At 44.1% G+C, this 12,262-nt stretch overlaps 1 protein-coding gene across 3 annotated transcripts in view; it reads right to left on the reverse strand.

Moving 5' to 3' along the window:
• The window catches only part of LOC135398948 (glycine receptor subunit alpha-4-like), a 373,762-nt gene that overhangs the window by 20,253 nt on the left and 341,247 nt on the right, over positions 1–12,262 (reverse strand). The gene's annotated exons all lie outside the window — the stretch shown is intronic.

The raw sequence follows: 12,262 nt of genomic DNA on the forward strand, positions 1-12,262 counted from the left end.
TAGCCGCATTAGAACGCAATACACAACAAACAAAAAACAAAAAAACTCTCGGATAACAGAATAGAATAAAAAATTAATGAAAACCAAAAAAGGATAGATGCACAATAGTTAAAATAAGGGCCTATACAATAAAGCCTTCGTTGATCTCTGTTTAAATTCGCGAACAGAGAGCACATTTAGAAATTAGATGAACGGTACCGGTTTAGATATGCGGCGTCTAAAAATTTCTGTTATGTCGCCGGTCCTGCTGTAACTTCGAGCGATTACGTCAAAAATCGGTCGCGTAGCTAATGCTAATTGCCAGTTTCTGCAAACAGTGTTACCCCCCATATAATATGAGCACCGTCACAGCTACCACAGTTACCTCATTCACACGAACAAACTTTATTCGCAAACAATGTAGCAAATTAATGGACTATACGATCACTCGGATCACTTGGACTTGCACGTTATGACTTGTTAATGTCCACGGTGGGTCTTGTACGACGTGAGCTAAAGGACCGACAGGTGGGTAATAATTGATCATCTTTTCGCAACTTATCCCAGCTATAAAATGCAACCGCTATGCATCTAGTGCCTTAAGTAAACGTTACGAACACGCGTACATTTTAAACACGTTGGCTAACTCGAAAACTCGTTCACGAGTGCGGCGAAACAACCGTGACTTTCTGATGCCACTGTGCAGCTAGACACACGTAATAATAAGCACAGCAACAATGAGAGGACTAGCGGAGATATCATCTACGTATATAGATCAGGACGAAAGGGCGAGACTGCATCCCGTTGCCATGGCAACAAAGCATTTAAGGAATAGAATGGAATAGAAATATAAAGAAAAAAATGGAAACGTAGGTCGCACAGGGGTTCCAGGACCCTTGACGTGTGGAAGCACTGAATGAATTAAAAGATTATATCAGCACGTACTATGTCCTTGAGGTAGGTCGTGAATGCACACAGCGCAGGTTGCTGGTGCTAGCATTTAAGGGCTCAATTCTGCCATCGTAAGCTTTCTGTAACTTTGAGATCCAATATTTCATTGTTAGTTCGTACACTAAACGAACAAGAAAAAAAAAAAAGATATATGACAACAGCATTATTGAACTACAGGATTTCGCCGACGTATTTAATCCTTATACCGCGGAATTTAATCCATACACCGTGGAATTTAATCCTCATGCCAGCACTTTTAATCCTTATACCATGGGGTTTAATCTTTCTTCTGTTAAATTTAATCCTCACGTGCTACCAATTTTAATCCTTATGCCGTGGAATTTAACCCTAATTCTCGGGTTATCCTGACATTACACTTTTCACTACAATGCGACAGCGTGGGACTACGTAGTACGACTTTCGCCATACAATTATGAAGCTGAAAAACAAAATGAAGAATAGGTCACACAATCGCAGATAGAAGAACTGAAGAAAGACCCCGCGTGTTCTTTAAAACCTTATAGCTCTACGTTTAAAACGTCTATAAAAGATTGCTGCTCAGACAGCGTGTACACCCAGACGTTCCGCTGTTTGGTTCGGACAGCAAGCAGAAAAGGACAAAAGGCGGAAAAGCAGAGGAGTGTCCTGCACCGCGTCCACTCTCATACGTTTTACTCCTGTTTCCACACCATTTAACGGGTGAAGGGTCGCTAGCGGTGAAATCTGTTATCGTGCACAAGATGGCAGCAAGAAGAAAAATGGAGCTCTGCTTCGATTTGGCGCCTGCTGCTTTTGCACACGACAGAAAAAAAGTAATGTTGCGGACGATCTGTCGGTTCCAGCCACACATGATGTCGCGTAAACTGCGACTGTGAAAGCTGAACAATGCTTCTTCCAGCAGGCGCTGGACAGGCGCTGGTAGGTGCTGCGGATTTATTCGAGGCACGTCTCGACTTGATAAAAAGAAAATATACCACTTAGGTGCCGTTTGGGCTCAAAGCAGGAGATTTAGTTCGTAATAAAAAAAAGCTGACACAAAGTGAAAAAAAAAAAAAAAAAGAGGAATACAGAGCAATGTATTAAAAGGGAGTCAACCAGGCATGAATGAAATTTTCAGTCTGTCTCGTGTAGGAGATCTATCTACACTCTTTGGCGACGCGTACCGACGCCAGCAGACACAGCGGTCGTATACTAAGCAACATCGAGAATTGTGCTAAGAATAATATATATAAAAAAAAAGGTTCGATACCCTAAAGCGGTGTTTTCGAAACTGTCGGTCGCGACGCCCGGGGTGTGCCGCGAAACGGCTCGGGAACTTGAAAAAAAAAAAAAAAAAACATGATCTGTGTGAGTGCTTGTCGTTTTCTACCATGCTTCTCGGTTTTCCTTTCTGTTGTCCTTATAGACCAATGAGCAAGAACGGGGTGTTTGGCACAGCATGAGGATGATGCACTTGAAGCAGCCCGAGAACGAAGACACAAACGATAGGGCTGCAACATACCAATAGACATCTCCCTGTTTGTAAACAAATGACGTCATAGTGTTCGACCGCGCCACCAATTTGGTAGAGTTGAACTATACGCTGAAAGCTAGGGACGAACAAGGTCGCGCTCGAAAGCCACGGTCTTGAGGGGATTACAATGGTCCCTGAAAGGGATGCGACCTTTGGTCCTGCTTTCCTTTCAATAGGAGGCATCGAACAAGCGCCCATTCGTGGAACCCAGCCCTCACCTTCCGATTTGTTTCGGTCTCAGTCTGCCTACCACCGTCATGATGACGTTTCTCGGGTAGAGGTCTATTGTTCAGGCCCTAGGGCCGTTTATGGGCAAGTTAATAAATGAAATGGCGGCGGTGCACTGTACGATGTGCAACTGTGCCCCCCCTTTTTTTTTCTTCTTTTTTCACGAAGCAACAATAGAAGCAACCTTTGATAGCCAGTTGGAAAGAGACATTTATGAAGCTTTTGTGATGAAGGGGAAAGAGCAGGAGGTGGTAGTGCTGTAAAAGCTCGCCCTAGTTGGCCTCACAGAGGTCGGTAACGTCACGACTACCGCTCTGGTGGAATGTGCGTCCTGGGCCGACTTCTGAGGGAACTGTGCCCATATATGCCTGACCGCCGTCTGAGAAAAACCCAGGAAAAACCCCAGACAGCACAGCCGAAGCACAGGAGGAGTGCACTATAGCATCCTGTCGGTCGACCTACTAGAAGAGGAGAGAGTATTTTTACACCAGGATAAAGCCTGATAGTAGATCGCGGGCCCTCATGCAAATGCACGTTTTTTTCTCGACACGGTATCGTATCTGCAGGATGAAAAAAATACGCTTCTGCTCTTAGTTTGAGGCTGGTCAGAAAGGTTCTATGACGCACATAAGTTTGGCTCGTTATGGCATGTTTCGAAGGAAAATGCATGCATATAGTGTATATTCAAGTAGATCCTTGTGCAGTCTTGGAAGATCTAGAACACATTCTTCTTCATTACCTGTACTACCATCCTTCTCGAACCACACTTTCCAGGTCTCTCAATCTGCTGGACTCTCGCCCCCTCTTTTTATCAAAATTGTTTGGTCCATGGACGAATCCAGTCCACAACCGCTCTGCCCTCAGAGCTCTTCTGACCCTTTTGGACACCGTAGCACCGTAGGCGACTCATCACTTCATTTCCCACCAGCAATGGGGCATAGGGTATCGCCCGTACCGATGAAACACCCCAATCATCATCATCATCATCATCATCAAAAGCAGTTTTGTTTTGTCCTTAGATGATGCTCTGCCCACTATTCTGGGTCACCAAAAAATTACAGGACGGTTACGATTGTGTAATGCGAATTTCAGCGGTAGCTGTTGTGTGTGCATGTTCACACTTTTATTGCTGATATATGCACAGCTACTTTAGGGTGACGAGTACTGCCGTGTGATCTGTGAAGTGAGTGGTGATGTGTATAGAGCTGGGATTAGGGGGACAAAAATATTACTAAAATCGGGACAAAAGCGGGACAGGAAAGGGTGAAAAAATCGGGATGCTTTCCGGGACAACGTAACCCATCTCTGAGCCTGTACGTCAAAACTGGCTTCATTAGCTTTAGATTATTTTAACTTGTTTCGCATCACCGAAACCGAATGCGAGGGCTTTGTGAAACAGCCACAGCGATTTCCCGAGACGTTCCCGTTAAGAGGTACAGCTACCGTTATTTTTATTTATTCGTTCTTTTGTTAGTGTTATTAATTAATGTGTATAAATTATGTGTTATAAATAGGGCCTGACTTTTTCGGGTTTTATTTTTGGCCAAATTCGGGGAGTAAATATCGGGTGATATTTTTCATTTGAAAATTCGGGTGTATTCGGGTTAAATCCCGTTACGGCATATTCTGTCGTCAGGAATTCGGGTGTATTCGGGTGATTTTTTTTTTGTTTAATAAAAATTTGTCCTAACATGGAACTAATGTTTAGCAATGTTATCAAACTTTATTTTAATGCACGCTTATGAGTGTGCCACGCGACCCGGATGTTTTCGGGTAGATTCGGGTTAAACCCAAATTTTACAGATTTCCTTCGGGGGGTAAATATCGGGCGGATACGGGTTTAACCCTAAAAAGTCAGGCCAAATTAATGTTCTTATTCGTTATTTTTTAGCGAATAGCAAGCCGGCGTGCTGCATGGCTGACCTTTCCCGTTTATCTTTCCTTTTCCTTGTCTCTTCTGCAAATATAAATACCCTCTCCCCGTGCTAGCTGACCCCGAGGTGTAACAAACAAACTCTCTTTAGTGAATAGGAACAGCCATTGCTGCTCGCATGCGGTCTTTTCTTTTCCTTAGGCAATAACCCAGCTGATTCCCTCTGAATGTATTCTGTCAAATTAAGTTTCAGCGTCAGTTTTGTGTTTATGCTCATGCACTGCAATGGAAAAGCTTGTGGCATAGCGACCTTCACGCTTACGTCATTGTTTCACAGGCTCCGGTTCAATGTACCATACAGTGCAAGACTCCTGTACAGGCTTGGGAAGGCGGACTCTCCTAATTGTCCAGTCTGTGGCTCAATCGAAGACGTCGAACATATTATAGTTACGTGCCCAAGATACTCTGAGTGTCGTGACAGACTTGTAGCCGCGTTAGGCCGGGTTGACAATCGACCCTTCGGAGTGCAGAAGGTGCTGGGCCCATGGTCACCGAGCACTCAACTGCCAGCTTTGCGAGCCGTTACACAGTTTTTAAGGGACACCAAGCTGTTAGACGGGCTATGACCCTGTCTGTGGCGTTCGTCGCCGCTTCGCGACATCTCCAGTGGGTGTGGGTGGATATGTCTGGCATTCCTTTCCTTAGGTGATCTGGGGTAGCCGGCCCTCGTGATGGGGGCTGCAATCCCCATTTTTTTCTTTCAATCATCATCATCATCATCATCATCACCATCATCATCACGTGAGCTCTGACCTAAATGTCGCTTCTCGGCCGATAACAGATTAAAGCGCTAAATCATCCAGGCAGTGCTGAGAAGGAAACAATGACGAAACAAACAGGACACGTTTCGTCCTTGTTTCCTTCCCGGCAGTGGGAGTCTTAACGCTTTTAGAAAACGGATGTACTAGTTCTGCTGTACGCTTGAGAGCCCTGAAATCGAGGCGCGCGCAGGTTCTCCCACATAATGTCACGTGGTACACTTTCGAGTTTCGCGCCCGTTCTTTCTTACCAGGAAAAATACTGTACTCAAGGCATATACGCTGTAGGAAACAATGTGTTGTGTATGTTATGTGTGTGTGTTGTGCTTGTTGTATAGTACCATGTGAAATCCGTCTAGTAAATCTCTCCCACACACACAACAATTGCGATGGGTGTTTGTGGACACGCTCTACAACTTTCCAATTCACATCTCGGCCCTAATGCGAATAATTAAACATTTAGCTAATTAATTGCGCGGAATTAATTAATAAGCCACCATGAAAACATGCTAAGGGACACGTGACTCCTCACAATATTCTGCAGTTTTCATTCGCTCATGGCGCCCCGTGCTCTTTTTTTTTTTTTTCGTGCTGTTTTAGGTTAGACAACCCGTAAACGTGGCCACTCGCATTGAAGAAACTCGAGATCGCGGTGAACTTACAGTTGATGTTTTTTTTTCTTTTCTTTTTCTTTTTTACGTAAAGAGGGCATATGATACGACGAGCTACAAGAAACCATGTCCTTCACGACCTGTGCAATTTCAACATCACTGGTCGTGCTCTTCGCTGGATTGCTGATTTTCTTAATAGTCGGTCCGTTTTCATGAGAACAGCAGATGGCAACACGAGCTTGTATACATTGTCAGTCGGCGTACCACAGGGAAGCGTATTCAGCCCTTTGCTATTCAATAGCCGCGGTAACATATGAACCCGACAGAAACGGGTCGGGCAGCAAATCCTCTCCCATCAGGCCGTGTCAGCCAATCTTCTAGGGAGGACTGATGTGAAGAGGTGCGATAAGTCAGCTCGACCCGTTTCTGTCGGGTTCACGTAACCAACGGCTAATGTCATCTATTCACGAGTTCTGGAGTAGCCTCACATCTATATATTTTTTTTGTACCTCAACCAATCAAATGTCATGGCTGCACTGCCCGGTCTCTCGCCGAGAGGGGTATTTAGTAGTCTTTACGCCGGCCACATCTGCATATGGTCATCGGGAAAGCAGTGGCCTGTGCTTTACAGTGTCGCCTTCAGACTACGCTTACCCGCGAATAGTGTACTGCCAAAGGTGTGAAACTCGAGAAAGAAAGTGAAAGAGGCGCTGCGAGCTTTTCGCGTCATCAAACGTCATGAAACGTCAGAATTTTTACGTCGAAGCACGACTTCTCAAATTGGCTCCTGTGGCCGCTCCCCCGGTATGCGAGTGCTGATTGGTCGGTTTGAAATTATGAACTTCCCGCGGCGCGCGCAAGCGGGTGACGGTGACGGCGTGTCGGCGGTGCCGGAGCAGCACGTCGTATAGTTTCGAAATATGATGGGTGCAGCAGGGATGCAAGCAAAGCATTTATGCCGGTACCGCTTTGGATGGTTTTTCGTGTCCTTCCCTTAACATGTTGTCGATACCGTCTTCGAAATCTCAGTCGTACCACAAGGCGCTGGGGGCACTTCACGATTTTCTTGTTAAAGGAAAACTTATTAAAACTCAAGAACGGAATATGAACTGCCTACTTACAACCGCGATTTTCTACCTACAACAGCCCTAATGGACATTCTATGACTTGCTAAGTGTGTGCTGTGTGTGTGTGCCTACCGTATTTCACCGTGTCGCCAACACCGCACCCTTCCTCCCCTCAAAAACAGTGAACTCACCCGCTTTCGCCAGTCGCTAGCGTGTCGCATCCAAGAAAAAGTACGTCGCTCGCGTGCTCCGTAAACTTTTGTCCCAACCTGTACATACCACCATCCATTCGTGTATTCCATGCATAACGAGTAAATAAATTGTCTTTATATACGCGACAACATATAGCGTTCCTATTCGTAATATGAAATGGAAAGAATGCTATAGACATTGAGCACAGCGCCAGATTCAGACTTTCCAGTTTCCCTCCGATGCAAAAATGGAAAGAAAGAAGCAGCGGCCTCCCGAATGGAATGTTGAAGCTATATCAACTGCTATGAGTTTTCCCGATGGTAACGTTTCCGAAGCAGAGCTCCTTCGAGACAGAATGCAGATGTCGTCCGAGCAAACGCCTTTACGTACGAGTAATCTAGCTGCGAGGGTGCTTTCTGTGATGTTGTTGGCGTTATTTGCGTACCAGACTGCAGGGACATAACACTGCGTCGTACCGTTGCCGCGAGCTTATCCATACACGGGCAATGCTAAAGTTCGATATGTGGCTATTCAGAATTTCCGGGGCGAACGGTTATGGGGTACGAGCTTGACTGGAACAAAATTTTGCCACCGTGCACAACCGGCGTATGTTGAGTCACCAGATTGCATTGCACGAAGAACAACACAAAGGAATACCGTATTACATCCGGTGATGTGCCAGCACACATTGCAGTGGGGCCATTGCTGGATTTGGACTACGGGCTTTCGAACTACGCTCTCATTAACTGCACCACTCACTAGTTGGTTCATCAGCGGCGTGGCTGAGCGGTAGCGCTCATTCATTCTCTCATCATTCGCTCATCGCTCATTCATCTCATCATTCTTTCGCCGTTTGTTAGTCATCTTTTTTTTGTCATCTTTGTCTTTAATCTACCTCATCCTTCTTTCATCATTTGTTAGATCATACTTTATTTCCTATTTCTTAATTTTATTTATTTATTTGTTTCTTATTCCTTCCTATTTCTATTTTCTTTAATACTTTCCTTTTCTTTTCTTTTTATTTATTTATTATTTCTTCATTAATTTTCTTTATCTATTTATTTATTTATTTCTGGAATAGCAAGCCGACGTCTCGTTTGGCTGACCTTTCCCCCGTTTTTTTTTTCCTTTTCGTCTAATAAATATACCCCCTCCCCCCCCTACATGGTATGGAATTGCTTCGCTTCGGTTTGAAGAAAACGAAACATATGGAGAGGTTGGGCTCAACTCTATATTGGGCTGGCTACTCCGGCATGCTTATGCTGGTGGTTTTAGCTTCATGATGTCTGGAAAGATCTGTGTTCCACGAGAGTTTTAAGGAAGGAAATCACAGAGTGGAACACAGCCAGGTCGACAGACGGCGGGCAGGTCACCGAGTGCTTTCTTGATGTCGCATAGTAAGAAACAAAGCACAATACTCGTATCTGCACTGTCTGTATTTCTGCCTGAGTTGCAAAGGCGACGTTTCCTCACTTATTTCTAGATTTCGCCCGAAGTAACACAATGCACGAACACACAGCACCACACACACAAAAAAAAAGAAGGAAAATAAGCAATCCACTCTGCGCACACCCAAACTCCCCTGCGCATGTCTTAAATCAACACGGATACCATCTATCCGACCGTCTCTACTTGAAAAACGGCGGATATCTCAGCTACGAGGACCTTGACATATTGCAGAAGACATCATTTGTCTAAGTTTTACACGTGACAAATGGTGTCCGCGGCGCCACCCTGTAGACAAGGCCACAGTCGAAGGAGTGTTCACCAGGGGAGTTTCTCCTTGACATGCGAAGCATCGCCGTGAGTTATGTACCTTGTCACAATCATGTATTCAAAAAGTACCGCGGTTGTTCAGGAGAAGGTAGTGCGTGGGAGCACGATGACAAGTGCTTTGCAACGCTTGGCCTTTCAGCGTATTGATGTGTAGTTGGCAGTGGAGTGTCACACGCTTATAGTCTATGATGGCTAAGATATGGCTGGTAGAGTCGATGATTATTCAGTCGATGATTATTCAGTCGGTGGGCCGAAGGAACAGGTGATGAAGGCAAGGTAGACGTTTATACGGGTGTATTCACAGAGCAAGAAATGTGCGTGCACCATTAGTGTAGCTTTGTAGCTCCCTTTTTTTTATAGATGTGGGATGGGTGTTTAAAGGTGCACTAAACTGATGGTCGTACTTTGTCTGAAAAAACTACGCAGAGTGAAAGCAGGGGTTTCATTCTACCTAAATATGTGGAAGACTTTGTGTAGCTCAAGCGCTTTCACTATTTAAAAAGCAGATCAAAGAGCGAAATCAGTGCAACAACTCTCCCCTTCGTCTAGTGAGTCAGCAAACGTCACTCGGGTATATACAGCAAACGGGACAGACTCATCCCCGAATGACGTTTTGCGTCGTCAACAAATCTTGGACTACCACAAGGTCAGTTGCGGGGGAGAACCTGCCGAACCTAGAGAACAAGAGATAAACTGATGTTCTGAGGCTGGAACAACATAGAAGGGACAGATACAAACAAAGCCTCAAATTGCCTAAGAAATCAACGATGAAAGATGAAAGTCACTGAAAAGGTTAGCCAGCTGTAGGGATCGAACCCACATCTTCTGGATTGCCGGTCCAGGGTTCTACCCTGGACCGGCCTGGACCGGCAGCCCTGAGACCGGCAGACCAGAGCCCTGGACCGGCAATCCAGAAGATGTGGGTTCGATCCCTACAGCTGGCTAACCTTTTCAGTGACTTTCATCTTTCATTGCCGAACCTTGGTTGCTGTCGCATTGTTGCGACTCCGTGGCTGCGGAGGGGTTTCACTTAAAGAAACCTTAAACTTAACTTAAGAAATTTAACTTAAGAAACTTAAAGAAACACTTAAAGAAAGAAAGAAAGTGCGGCTTATAAAGAAATCTCATTTCTATTAGTGAAGGCGGCCGGAAAAGATGTACAAATAATACGTTGTGGAAGGACATTCCTCGTGGATGTTTAGTGTAGTGGCCCTGAAAAAAAAATATAAAAAAATCACTTATTCAAAAATGCAGCAACATGAGTGGTGGTCCGCAGGAAACGTCAAAATGACGTCGCTCCTATTGTTGTGAGAACTTGGAGGGCGGAGCAAGTTCAAGAAATAGTGCGCAGCGCGTTCTGTAATTACTGCGCTACTATGTTGTTGTCGACCTTCATAATTTAAATAAAAATTTTTAAATTAAATTTCATTAAATTTTAACAAAAATATAACAAAAATTTAACAAAATTTAATTAAAAATTTTAAAAATCATTTAAAAAAATATGTTTCGGAGTTCAAGGGACATATTCCTACTTTAAGATAGGGAGCAGCAGGACTCTTCGGGTTGCGCGTTCAATTGCCCCCCTTTTTCCGCAGTTCAAATCAATTAAACGTTATACATCTTTCGAAATCTAGCAATGGTGTCGTGTAGCGTGCATTTGTAGTGTCGAGCACGCGTGTGTCTAAGTACACTTTCGAGCAGTGTGCGGTCCGCGTGTTTCCAAGCAGCCGGGTGAATATTATGGAGAAGTTATGCGAAGATAAGTAGGGAAGAAGCCTTACGTTAGCTTGATGGTATGAGTAGCGCAGAACACGCCGAGAGACAAGTTCAATTTCTCCTCTCTCTTTTTTTTCCTTACAAACAAACAAACAAGCAAATAAACAAACAACGAAGCCTTACGAGATATGTATTCCGTTGCACTTCAGTAAACTAAAGCAGATAGCTCTGCATATGTATCTCAGTCTTTTGATGTCACTTGCTGATGGATGTTATGTAGTAATAACACTGAAACAACGTGGAAAAAAGAAAGAAAGAAAATGCTGCGTCTTCAGGTATTCTGCCAAACGCGTTCAAATGCGGCACTTCTATATAGAGGGCAATCTTCTCATCACGATCTTAGGGCGCCTGTTCTATAGTTTCGGTGCCAGTGCAACTTCTTCCTTCCCCTCTGTTTTTTTTTTTTTTTGTCTTTACTGTCTTTACTCTCTCTCTTGTCTCTACGCAACTGTTTCGGATGTACACGCATGGATGTCGCCGTTAGTAGCCTCTATGAAACTATCACTCTGTATATGTATGTGTATATATATATGTGTGAAGAGGGGGGAAAAGCCATTAAAAAAATAGGTAAATGATGCTAGACGTGTTTGAAATTCAAACTTATAGTTAAGATGGCTTCTATGGCTGCACGTAGTCCCAGGTGTATGTCGCTCGCTGAGTGACCCCTGGTTTGCCAATCCCGAACGATGCTCAGCTACCCAGGGCCGACGAGCCGCAAACACGGCGAAACACGTGTCCTCTGGTGCTGTCGCATCGTTCAATGAGTATATATATATATGTGTATATATTTGTAAATACTGCATTGTCTGCGTGCGCCAACACCAAGGCTTCGGCTGTTCTTGGGCACATTAATAAAGGTATTATTATTATTATTATTATTATTATTATTATTATTATATGTATTCGCAGTCTCTGTATAGCGTGCTCTGCACTTCTAGCAGCACAATTTTACATGTCAGCGAGTTACGCCGCTCACAGCGACAATCATATCGAATAGAATATAATAGAAATAGAAAAAAAAAAGAAAAGAAAAAAAAAGGAAACGGACCGGAAATGGAATCATATCGAATCGACACAGTGTCGCTGTTTTTATACATACAACACAAAACAGATGCAACAAAACGAATTGGCGCCTTCTTTGTGTGAAGTTACCTTTAAACCACAACTCCTCTCAGCTTTTTCCGAATTGAAAGCCAACATTGAGTATAAAAAGAAGAGAAAAGCGCTGTTTCACAAACACGACCGTCTAGAGACAGCACTCAGTTTCTTCTTTTGTTGCCGTTGTTGTCGGCTGGATGATAACAAAACAACATAAGTCGCTTGTTGTAAGGTCCCCACTATTTTTTCACTTATACGCATCGCTCGCTACATTACCTCTTTGGACGTTTCTTCTTCTTCTTCTTTTTTTTTCCTCTTTTTTCTGCGTGCGTATGTCTATAACCCACACTGCGGTGTGGCAGCTGCTCGCTTTTACGTCG

This window comes from Ornithodoros turicata, chromosome 6, assembly GCF_037126465.1.
Source record: "Ornithodoros turicata isolate Travis chromosome 6, ASM3712646v1, whole genome shotgun sequence".
NCBI lineage: Eukaryota > Metazoa > Arthropoda > Arachnida > Ixodida > Argasidae > Ornithodoros > Ornithodoros turicata.